The 9,427-nt window shown below is 32.0% G+C and overlaps 1 annotated feature.

Moving 5' to 3' along the window:
• Window positions 1–7,295: 7,295 nt before the first annotated feature.
• Window positions 7,296–7,364: a mobile genetic element.
• Between the last annotated feature and the right edge of the window lie 2,063 nt (window positions 7,365–9,427).

Genomic DNA, 9,427 nt, shown 5'->3' with positions numbered 1-9,427 from the left:
CATTTTTCTACCTTAACAATAAAATCTTCTTCTCTTACTTACAATCAAATATTAATTCCTTCCTTTATTACCTTATTTTCAAACATCCTTTCTATCTTTCATCTTCCTTTCTTTTTTTCACTCTCTCTTGTTCTACTCTCCTTTACCTACACTCCTTATAATTACCTTTTTTTATTACTACTTTATACTCTTCTTCGGCTTCTTTTTTTTCCTTATTTTATTTCCATTTACTTCTCTTTTCTTTTAATCTTAGGCTTTATTACATTTCTTATTTTATCACTCTTTCCTTTTCTTCTTTTTTTATATTTCTTACCTTCCCTCCTCCCATTCTCCATTCTTTCTTCTTTTTTCTCTCCCCTTATCTCTTTCTTTCATTTACTTTATTCTCATATCTTTACCTTTATATAGTCTTTCTCTCTTTCTTTATAGTTTTTAACCTTTATTAATCCACCTCATTTTTTATATTTTCTTATCCTATTTTCCTTTTCATATCCATCCCTTTTACATTCTCTTTCTTTTTATTCTTCTTCTATTCCGTCATCTTTATTTTCGTCTTCTCTATATCCCTTTACCCTCGTCAGTCTCCTTAATTTTATCCTCTCTGAGTTACTTTCTTTTTATCCATGCCTGTTTCTCTCGCTTTATCCATTTCTTTATTTCTCTGTTTTCTTACTTACTATTTCTTCAATTCGCCCTTCTTTTTTTTTCTATTCTATTCCTTTCTTTCTCCTTTTTTTCTTTACCTATTCTTACCGTTCTTCTCTTCTTTCCTTTTCTTTTCATCTTCCTCTTTTTTGTATTTTATATCCATTTCTCTCCTTTCTTTTTATTCTCTCCACTGAACCTCTTTCTCGTCTATATTCACTCTCTCTCGTGCATTCTTATACTTTCACTTCTTCTTCATATTCCCATTCATTTCTTTTCCTTTATTTTCATTCCTCTCCTACTTCATCTCTTCATCTTTTTCTCTTTTCTCTTTCCTCCTCCCATAACATCTTCAATTCCTCTGATTTCTTCAATCATCCTTCTCTCTTTTCCCCTTATTCATTTATCCTTTTTTTTTACTCTTATCTCCTGATCATTTTTCATAATTATCTTCGCATTTTCTTTGAATTATTCTTGTGACTTATTTTACGTTTTCAATTTTCCTTTATCATTCCTATTATTCTATCCTCATCTCCTTTGTTTTTATCCTTATTTCTTTATTTTTCCTACTTTCTTCTTCACCATTTTCATTTATATTCTGCTTCTATTTCTAATATCTTTCTTATATTTTTTCAACTACTTTCTCACTTATTTCATTTACCTTTTTCTATTTCCACATCTTTTTACTTAAATCTACTTATCATTTTCATTTTCTCCTTTCTCTCCTTTGCTCTTCTCTTTCTTCCTTCTCTTCATCTACCTTTCACTTTTTTTTCATTACTTCCTTTTATCTTTTTTTATATTCCATCTCGTTTCACTTCTGCTCTGTCCTTCCTTCTACTTGCCTTTATCTTTGCATATCAATCTTTTTTTTTTTCATCTCTCATCTTCTCCCCTTTTACCTTTATTTCTTCTCTACCTTTCTTCTTTATTTTTTATATCCATTTTTTATCTTCTGTCTCTTTCATGTTCACTCTCTTCTTACTTCTCTTTTTTTCGCCCTTCTTCTTTCTTTTCTTACCTATCTTCTTTTCTTTCTATCCCCTTCTTAATTAACATTCTCATCAATTATATCATCCTTTTTCTACTCTCTTACCAATTATACCCTTTCTCTCAATTATCCATTATTTTTCTTTTTAAGATTCATCTATTTCTTTTCCAATAAGTCCTTTCATCTGTTTATACTCTCTTTCCTTCTTACTCCTCACCTTCTTTTCTTTCCTGTTCTCTGCCTTCACTATTACTCTCTCTTTTTTCTTTCTTCTCTTCCCCTCTCACCCTCTTCATACTCTTTTTCCTATTTATGCTTCTTAACTATATTCTTCTTACTTCTCTATTTTTTCTTGCTTTATCTATCCTTTTTCCCTTTCTTTTTCTTTTTTTTTTATCCCTCTTTATATTACCACATATCTTTCTCTCATACCTTTCTCTCTCTCTTGTTACTATAATATTTTTTTATTCTTTTATCTTCTATTTTTTTTCTTTTTTACCTTTCTACCTTCCACTATCCCATTACCTTATTCACATTTTCTTTTTAATCCCTTATTATTAATTCAATCATTTTTTCTTTTTTCTTCACCTGTCTTCTCTTTCTCCTATCTCTTCTCTCTTCTCTACCAATTCTATTTCCCTCCTATTTTACCTCTTATCAATTCTTACTTTCTTTCTTATTTCTTTCTCTCTCTTTTTTATTCTTCCCTCTATCTTTAATCACTATTCAAAAATCATTTTTATCTGTTTATCTATTTTTTACTCTATACTCTCTTTTCTTCTAATTTCTCTTCACTATATTTCTTTTTATTCTTTTTATTTTTCATCTTACTTTTTTCTCTTTTCTTCTTTCTTTTTTTAACCCTGTTACTCCTCGTTATTTTGTATCATATCCTCCCTTTCTAATCTTATTTAATTAGATATTTCATTCTCTCTCCGTCTTCATCCTGTTTCAACTTTTTCTTTCTCTCCATCTCTCTTTATACCTTCAATCTTACTCCTCTTCACTCTTCCTTTCTTCTTGTTTATTTTCATTACTCTTTATTTTACATTATTTTATTTTTTCTCCGTTTCTTATCTCCTTTTATCTTCCACCTATTTACATTTTATGTCTTCTATTACAAATTACTTCTTCCTTTCTCTTCTTATCTCTGTCTGGTTCTTCTCTTCTTCTTCTTCTGTACTTCTTCGTTTCAATCCTCTTTTTTTTTTGTTTTTTCAATTCATTTCTCTCTTTCTTCTTATCTTTTATTTTTTCATCCTTATTAACCTCTTTTTCTTTCTTTTTACTTTAACTCTTACTTCTTATTATTCTTTCATCTTACTTCCCTCTCTCTTCTCATTATACTATATCGTCGTCTTTTGTTCCTTTCTTTCACTCTTCCTCTTTCCATTTCTTTTTTCATATACTATTTTTCCATTTTTTTATTTACTGTTTCTTCTCTTCTTCCCCCTTTTTTCCCGGCTCTTCCTCTATTATCTACCCTGCCCCTTCTCCTCTCCTTTTCTTCTATATCTGTTTTTATCTATCCATTCTTTATTTCCCTCTTCTGAATTTCCGGGGGGCTCTTCTCTTACTTTCCTTTCTCTTTTCGCTTTTTTTCTCCTTTTCTTACTTTTCTCTCTCTACTGCTCGTTTTTTGATTTTTTATCTCTTTCCATATTTACCTTACTTTCTTTTTTATAGAATTTCTTTTTCTTTTCTTATATCTCCTATTTCCAATTTTCCCTTTCCTTCCTTTTTTTTTCTTCTCTCCTGTTCGTCCCTCAATCTTTTGTTTTTTCTCTATATTCTTATTCTCTATTTCTTTTTCTATCACTTCTATTGCTCTTATCACTGGCTTTTTATATCTTCTATTTTGTTATCCCCTTCTTTATAATTTTTATCTTTGTATTTTACTGCTCTTCATCCTTCTCTTTTCTCACCTCATCTCTTCCTTCATCTTTTTTTCCTTCTCCTTTTTCCCTTCTCCTTTCTCTTTTCCTTTGGTTCTCCTCTCTAAGGTTTCTCCTCATCTTTAATTTTTCTCACCATTATCTTCACCTCTTACTCTATATGTTGAATTTCCTATCATATATTTAATCCACTACGCTTCCTCTGTATCCATCTTTTTTGTTTTCTTTTCTTCCCTCTCCTCTATACTACTCATTTCTTTTTATTCTTCTTTCTTTCACTTTTCTCTCTCTTTATACATTCCTTTCTTTCACTTATTTATTTCCTTTTATCCTCTCATCTTATTTCTATTTCTTCTTATTTGTTATATTACATTTTTCTTCCAACTCTCACTCTCTCTTTTTTCTTTTTCTTTTACTCATTATCTCCCCCATTCTTCTCTTCATTAATTCTCTTTATATCACATGATTCACTCTTTCTTCTTTTTCTTCTCTTCCCATTCATTTCATCTTTCTTTCTCCTTTCTCTTTTACTTTTTCATCTTCTCCTCTTTTATTTACTTCCCTTTTACTCTCTTTCTTAACTTTTATCCTTTATCGGTTTCTTCTATCCTTCTCTTCTCCTCTATAATTCCTCTTCTTATTCTATTTTTAGTCCTATTTTCTTAAATTTCTTACAAATTCATTTCATCTATTTTATTTTATTTCTTTCATTCAATCTCATTCTCTTTTTTTTCCTCTTTTTTTTCTTTTCCTCTTCCTTTTCCTTCTTTTATCTTCATTCTTCTCATCCTCATTATATACTTTCTTCGATAAATTTTCACTCTTTTTTCTTCTTTTTCTGTATCCTTCTACCTTTCCATAGTTTTCTATTTCTTTTATCTCTTATCTTTTCTATTGACTTTTTCTCTATTTTTAATCTTCTTCTTCTCTTTTCATCTCTCCCGCTTTACACTCCTACTTTTTCCTTCCTTCTTCTCATCATCATTCTCCTCCTTTTCTTTCCCTTTCTTTTTTTTCTTCCTTCTCTTTTTTTCTTCTTACTTTTTTTTTTTTCACTCTTCTCTTCTCTTTCCTCTATGCCTTCTCTCCGTCTTCCTTACTCTCATTTCTCCTTTTTTTCTTCCATTCTCTTTTTCTCTCCTTTTTCTTCTCTTTACTTCTCGTTTTCTTTCTGTTTCCTTTTTTCTCTTTTTATTCCTTCCATCTTTCTTCTTCCCTATCCTCACCCTCCTTTTATTCGCTTTCTTCCACTTATTGTTTCATTCTTTTCCTTCTGTTTTGGTCATTCTCTACTTCTTCTTTCCTCTCTCTTCCTTTTTCTCTCTCACTATCTTTCTCCTCTTTCTTTCCTTCTTCTTTTCTCTTTCCCTCCTTTCTTTCCTCCCTCTCTTCTTTTACTATCTTTCTTTCTCTTCTCCTCTCTTGCTCCGTTTATTTTCTCCTTTTTCTTTTTCTCTTTTCTTTATTTCTCTAGTTTCTCTTCTTCTTTTTCTCGGATCCTCTCCCCTTTATCTCTCTCTTATCCCTTCTCTCCCTCTTTCTGTTTTCTTTTTTTCTTCCTTTCCTTTTTTCCCTTTTCTTTTTCTTCTTTCCTCTTACTCTTATTTTTCATTCTTTCCTTTTCCTTTCCTCTCTCTCCTGCCTTCCTCTTCTTTTCTCCCTCTTTTCTTCTTTTTTCTCATCTTTTTCTTTTCTCTTTCCCTTTCTCTTTTCTTTTCTCTTTTCTCTTTTTCTCCCCCTTTTCTTTCTTCTCCTCGCCTTTTTTACCTTTCTTTCTCTCCCTCTTCCTTTCCTTTGCTCTCCTTTCTTCTTTTTTCTCCTCACATTTCTTTTCTTCTTACTTCTCTTTTTCCCCTCTTCCATCCTTCTTTTCCATCCTTTCCCTTTTCTGCCTCTCTCTTCTTTTCTTCTTCTCTTCTTTTTTCTCTCTCCCTTTTTTGTTTCTCTCGTTTCTTTCATTTCCCGCCTCCCTTTTTTTCTCTCTCTTTCTGTCCGCCTCTTCTCGTCCTTTCTTCCGTCTTTTTCCTTATCTTTCTATACTTCATCTCTTTTCCTTTCTTCTTCATCTTCCTCCTTTTCATATTTTTTCTATTCATCTCTATCAGTTTACCTTCTTTTTTTCTCCTTCCTTCTCTTCTTTCTTTTCTTTCTCTCTTTTTTCCTCTCTCTCTTCTTGCTTCTCTTTTTTTTACTTCTCCTTTCCTCTTTCCCCTTTTTCCTCCTTTTTCCTTTCTCTCCTTTCTTTTCTTCTTTCTTTCTTCACTCTTATTAATTATCCCCTTCCTTCTCCCTTCCTTCTTTTTCTCTTTTTTTCCTCTCTCTTCTTCTTCTTCTCCCCCTCTTTCCTCTTCCTTTTTCTCCTTTTCCTCCTCCTTCTCCTTTTCTCTCTTCTCCTATTCTTAGTTCTCTTTCCCTCTCATCTCTCTTCCATTTCTTCTTTTCTTCTCCCTCCTCCCTTTTTTTTGTTTCTCCTGTTTCTCTTCTTCCTCTCTCTCTTTCTCTCCTTCTTTCTTTCCTCTCTCTCTCTTTTTTTCTCTCCTTTTTCTCTCTCCTTTCTTCTTTCTTTCTCCTTTTTTCCTTTTCTCTTCTTCTTTTTTTTCCTTGCCCTTATTTTCTCTTCTTCTCCTCCCTCTTCTTCTTCATTCTCCTCCCGCTCCTTCTCCCTTCCTTCTCTCTCTTTCCTCTCTCCTTTCTCTCTTTTCCATTCCTCTCTCCTTCTTTTTCTTTCCACTCTTTTTCTTCTTCTCTTTTCTTTCCTTCTCTTCTTTCGTCTTTTTTCCCCTTCGTCTCTCTCCTTCCTCTTTTCTTTTTCCTCTTTCCCTCTTTTTTCTTTTCTTCTTCTTTCCCTCTTCTTTTCTTTTTCTTCTTCTTTCCCTCCGTCCTCTTTTTTCTCTCTTCTCCCCATCCTTCTTCCTCTTTTCTCTTCTTTAGTTCCTGGGGTAGTATGGTTTGACATAAATATATTTCGTCAATCTTTTCTATCGGATAAAAAAATATTTTTTTTAAAATTTAATCAAAAAATTTTTCTTTATATACGCCATTCTAACAATCTAAAAGACTTTTTGACATTTGCCCAAGAATGTCGTTTAACGCTGCATATAACCATATCTTGACAATACTGTTTATTACATCAATCGTATACATGACCTTTCATCTAAACACAAAAGTCGTTTCATCTATAAACAGTTCATATACAACTCTTGTTTGCTTCTCAACAATGTTGTCTCTCTTCGGTATGTGGAATTTGTCTGTGGATTGAACTTTAAATATCTATGTCATAAATATGAGAACAAGTGCGTTGTAAAAGTAGATGTCAAAGTTTCTGCTAAGTCGTCAAAATATTCTGTATCTGCATATGAGAATCTGACGTTTGACAACTACATATCTTCTGTCAGAACTTTCAACTTCATCGGCAACGTATTGTTGAAACCATAATGAATTTGTGCCAACATTTGCTTCACAAACTCTTTGGGCTTATACTTTCTTCAACAACTCCAACTTTGTCTGTTATAGACCTTTCAAAGCATCTGATTTAAACTTTGTTGTATCTATACTTGAAGTTCATTCAAACTATAAGTTTCAATTCTCTTATTGAAGAGTTAAATTTACCGCAGATGTTTTCTAAGTTTGTCAATTGGTTCGAATAGCCCTCTAACAGTTTGCATAAGATATCTTTGTAAAGAAATGTTCTTACAGTCCTTGTTTTCCAATTTATAATGAGAGCAGTTTCATTTTTAGCACTTGGATGTTGTAAGATGTTTGATAACCAAACATAAGATATACTCATAGGACTCTTTCGTTTCCATGCATATAATTTCTTTGACATGGTCTAACCGCTTCTATAACATTTTCTTTCCATTCTACTTGTTCTATTTATAATCCAGTGAAGATAGAATAGAAGTTTGGAGAGGTGTATAGAACTTTATACGATCTGAAAATCTCAAGTTTGGAACAATAAGATATCCCAAGCATTCTAACATCTTCATAGCCAACCATTTGTACACTTTTATTTCTTAAGTTTCTGTCTACATTCTTGTTCAAACTATTGTCTTGCTCTTGGTTGTTAAAGACACAACATCCCATTCTTCATAACTAACATTCTGGGCAGAGTCGAATAAATGACTAAACGTTTCAAATCTCGACTGCTTTGTTATAGTCTCGAAATGACACATATTTACTGAAGCTTGGGAAGTCATAAAAATCTGAAACATATTCGTATTACATTTTATAAAAAAAAAAAAAAAAAATAAAAATATATTTTTTTTTATCTGATTTGATGTTCCATTGTTGCATTTGTTGTTCTTGAGCTATTTGTTGTTGAGTTGTTCTTTGCAATCAATACTTTCACCAGTTGCATCTCCAATTCGTAAACTTTCTGCCGTTCATTGACAAATACATAGGACATAAAAGTTTTACAGGAAACAAGTTTCGTGCTCAAACTAAGGTTAGTTTATGTTGGCTAAAGTGTTTGAGTTTACTAAAAGCTGAAAACTCTGCATTCGAATGAACAATAGGCAACCAGCAGAGAAAGTTTGTTTATTACGCGATGAGTACATCTTTTGGTATAGTAGTTTCTGTCGACATTCGATAGCACTTTGACCTAAGTTTGAAACAATATATAAAATAGGTCTGTAACTTAAGTCAATGAACAGACCATTCCATTGTATGCACCCTTTTCTGGGAAACTGTTGGTAGTAAAAACCAGATATAAGTTTTGTATTATAGCTCATATCGTTTATAGTAAACTCAGTCGGACATCCAAACATAATGAAACCTGCTCTAGTTGCAGCACATGTTACATCCGTCCTTAAAGTATTAAATAAGTCAACAAAACCTGTTGGTGGTATATCTGAGTAAGTATCTTCAAAGGAGTATTTTTTACCATTCACAACAAAAAGTCTTCTGGTGTCAAAAAGAGCAAAACAGGCTTTAGTCGTCATTGTGTTTAAGTTAGTTTACAATATCGTCCTTGAGGACTTTGTAAGTTTGTTGTTATAGAATTATATGACTCAGGGTTTTTAGTCGTAATAGTATAAACCACTATGTCTTCTGCCATTTACTTAGCAATAAATTTTAATGAAATGTTGTGGTCGTCAAATATTTTTATGACGTCTGGGAAACTATATTTTAAGTTCAACGTTTCACCTCCTTTCATAACGTATATCTTGTCAATGACATTATATGAAACACCACAGCAAGCAATGTCGGGTTCTATTTCTTTGATGTTTATATCGTCTGCCTCTGTCAAAAGTTTCAATAGTTCTTTTCAAAATTCATGAGGTGCGATGACATATGAGTTCACTTTTACAGGGTTGTGTTCGACCAAGTTTAACATTATACCTAAAGCTTGACAAATCTTCTCCTGAGTTTTAAGTTTGTCTTTAAGTTGTTGTAGTCTTTCGAATATCTGCAACAGAACTTAAGTCTCTGCTAACTTCAGGATATGTTGGTTGTTCTTTTACAGGAACTATTGTTATACCATCTTCGTCTTCGTATGGTTTCCCCACTTCAACATCTCTTTCTTTGACATTGACAACAACACTTTGACTGTTTGTTTGAGTTGGTGAATTTAACTTCACATCTGCCACCGCCATTAAACCTTTTGAAACACTTACGCTTCTATTTTTCGGAAATGACATTTTACTTAGAATAAAAAGATGGACGTATTTGAGTATCTCTTCGAATTGAAGCAAAACAAAGTTTACACACACAAACAATACAATCATTGACAGATAGTTCTTTATAACAAACAATGGAAAATGTTATAGAATAGCATCTTTGCTGAACCAAAATATTTTCATAAAGCAAAGAAAGTTGGTATAACCGAAGATGGTGAAAGTTCTTGAAGCAGACAAAAATATAACAACAAAACTGACCGATATTTCTAAAGGTAAGT

The sequence above is a fragment of the Trichomonas vaginalis genome, chromosome VI (assembly GCF_026262505.1).
Source record: "Trichomonas vaginalis G3 chromosome VI, whole genome shotgun sequence".
NCBI classification, from domain to species: domain Eukaryota; phylum Parabasalia; order Trichomonadida; family Trichomonadidae; genus Trichomonas; species Trichomonas vaginalis.
Note: the sequence above shows the minus strand (reverse complement) of the source record. Positions and strands in the feature narration are given on the sequence as shown.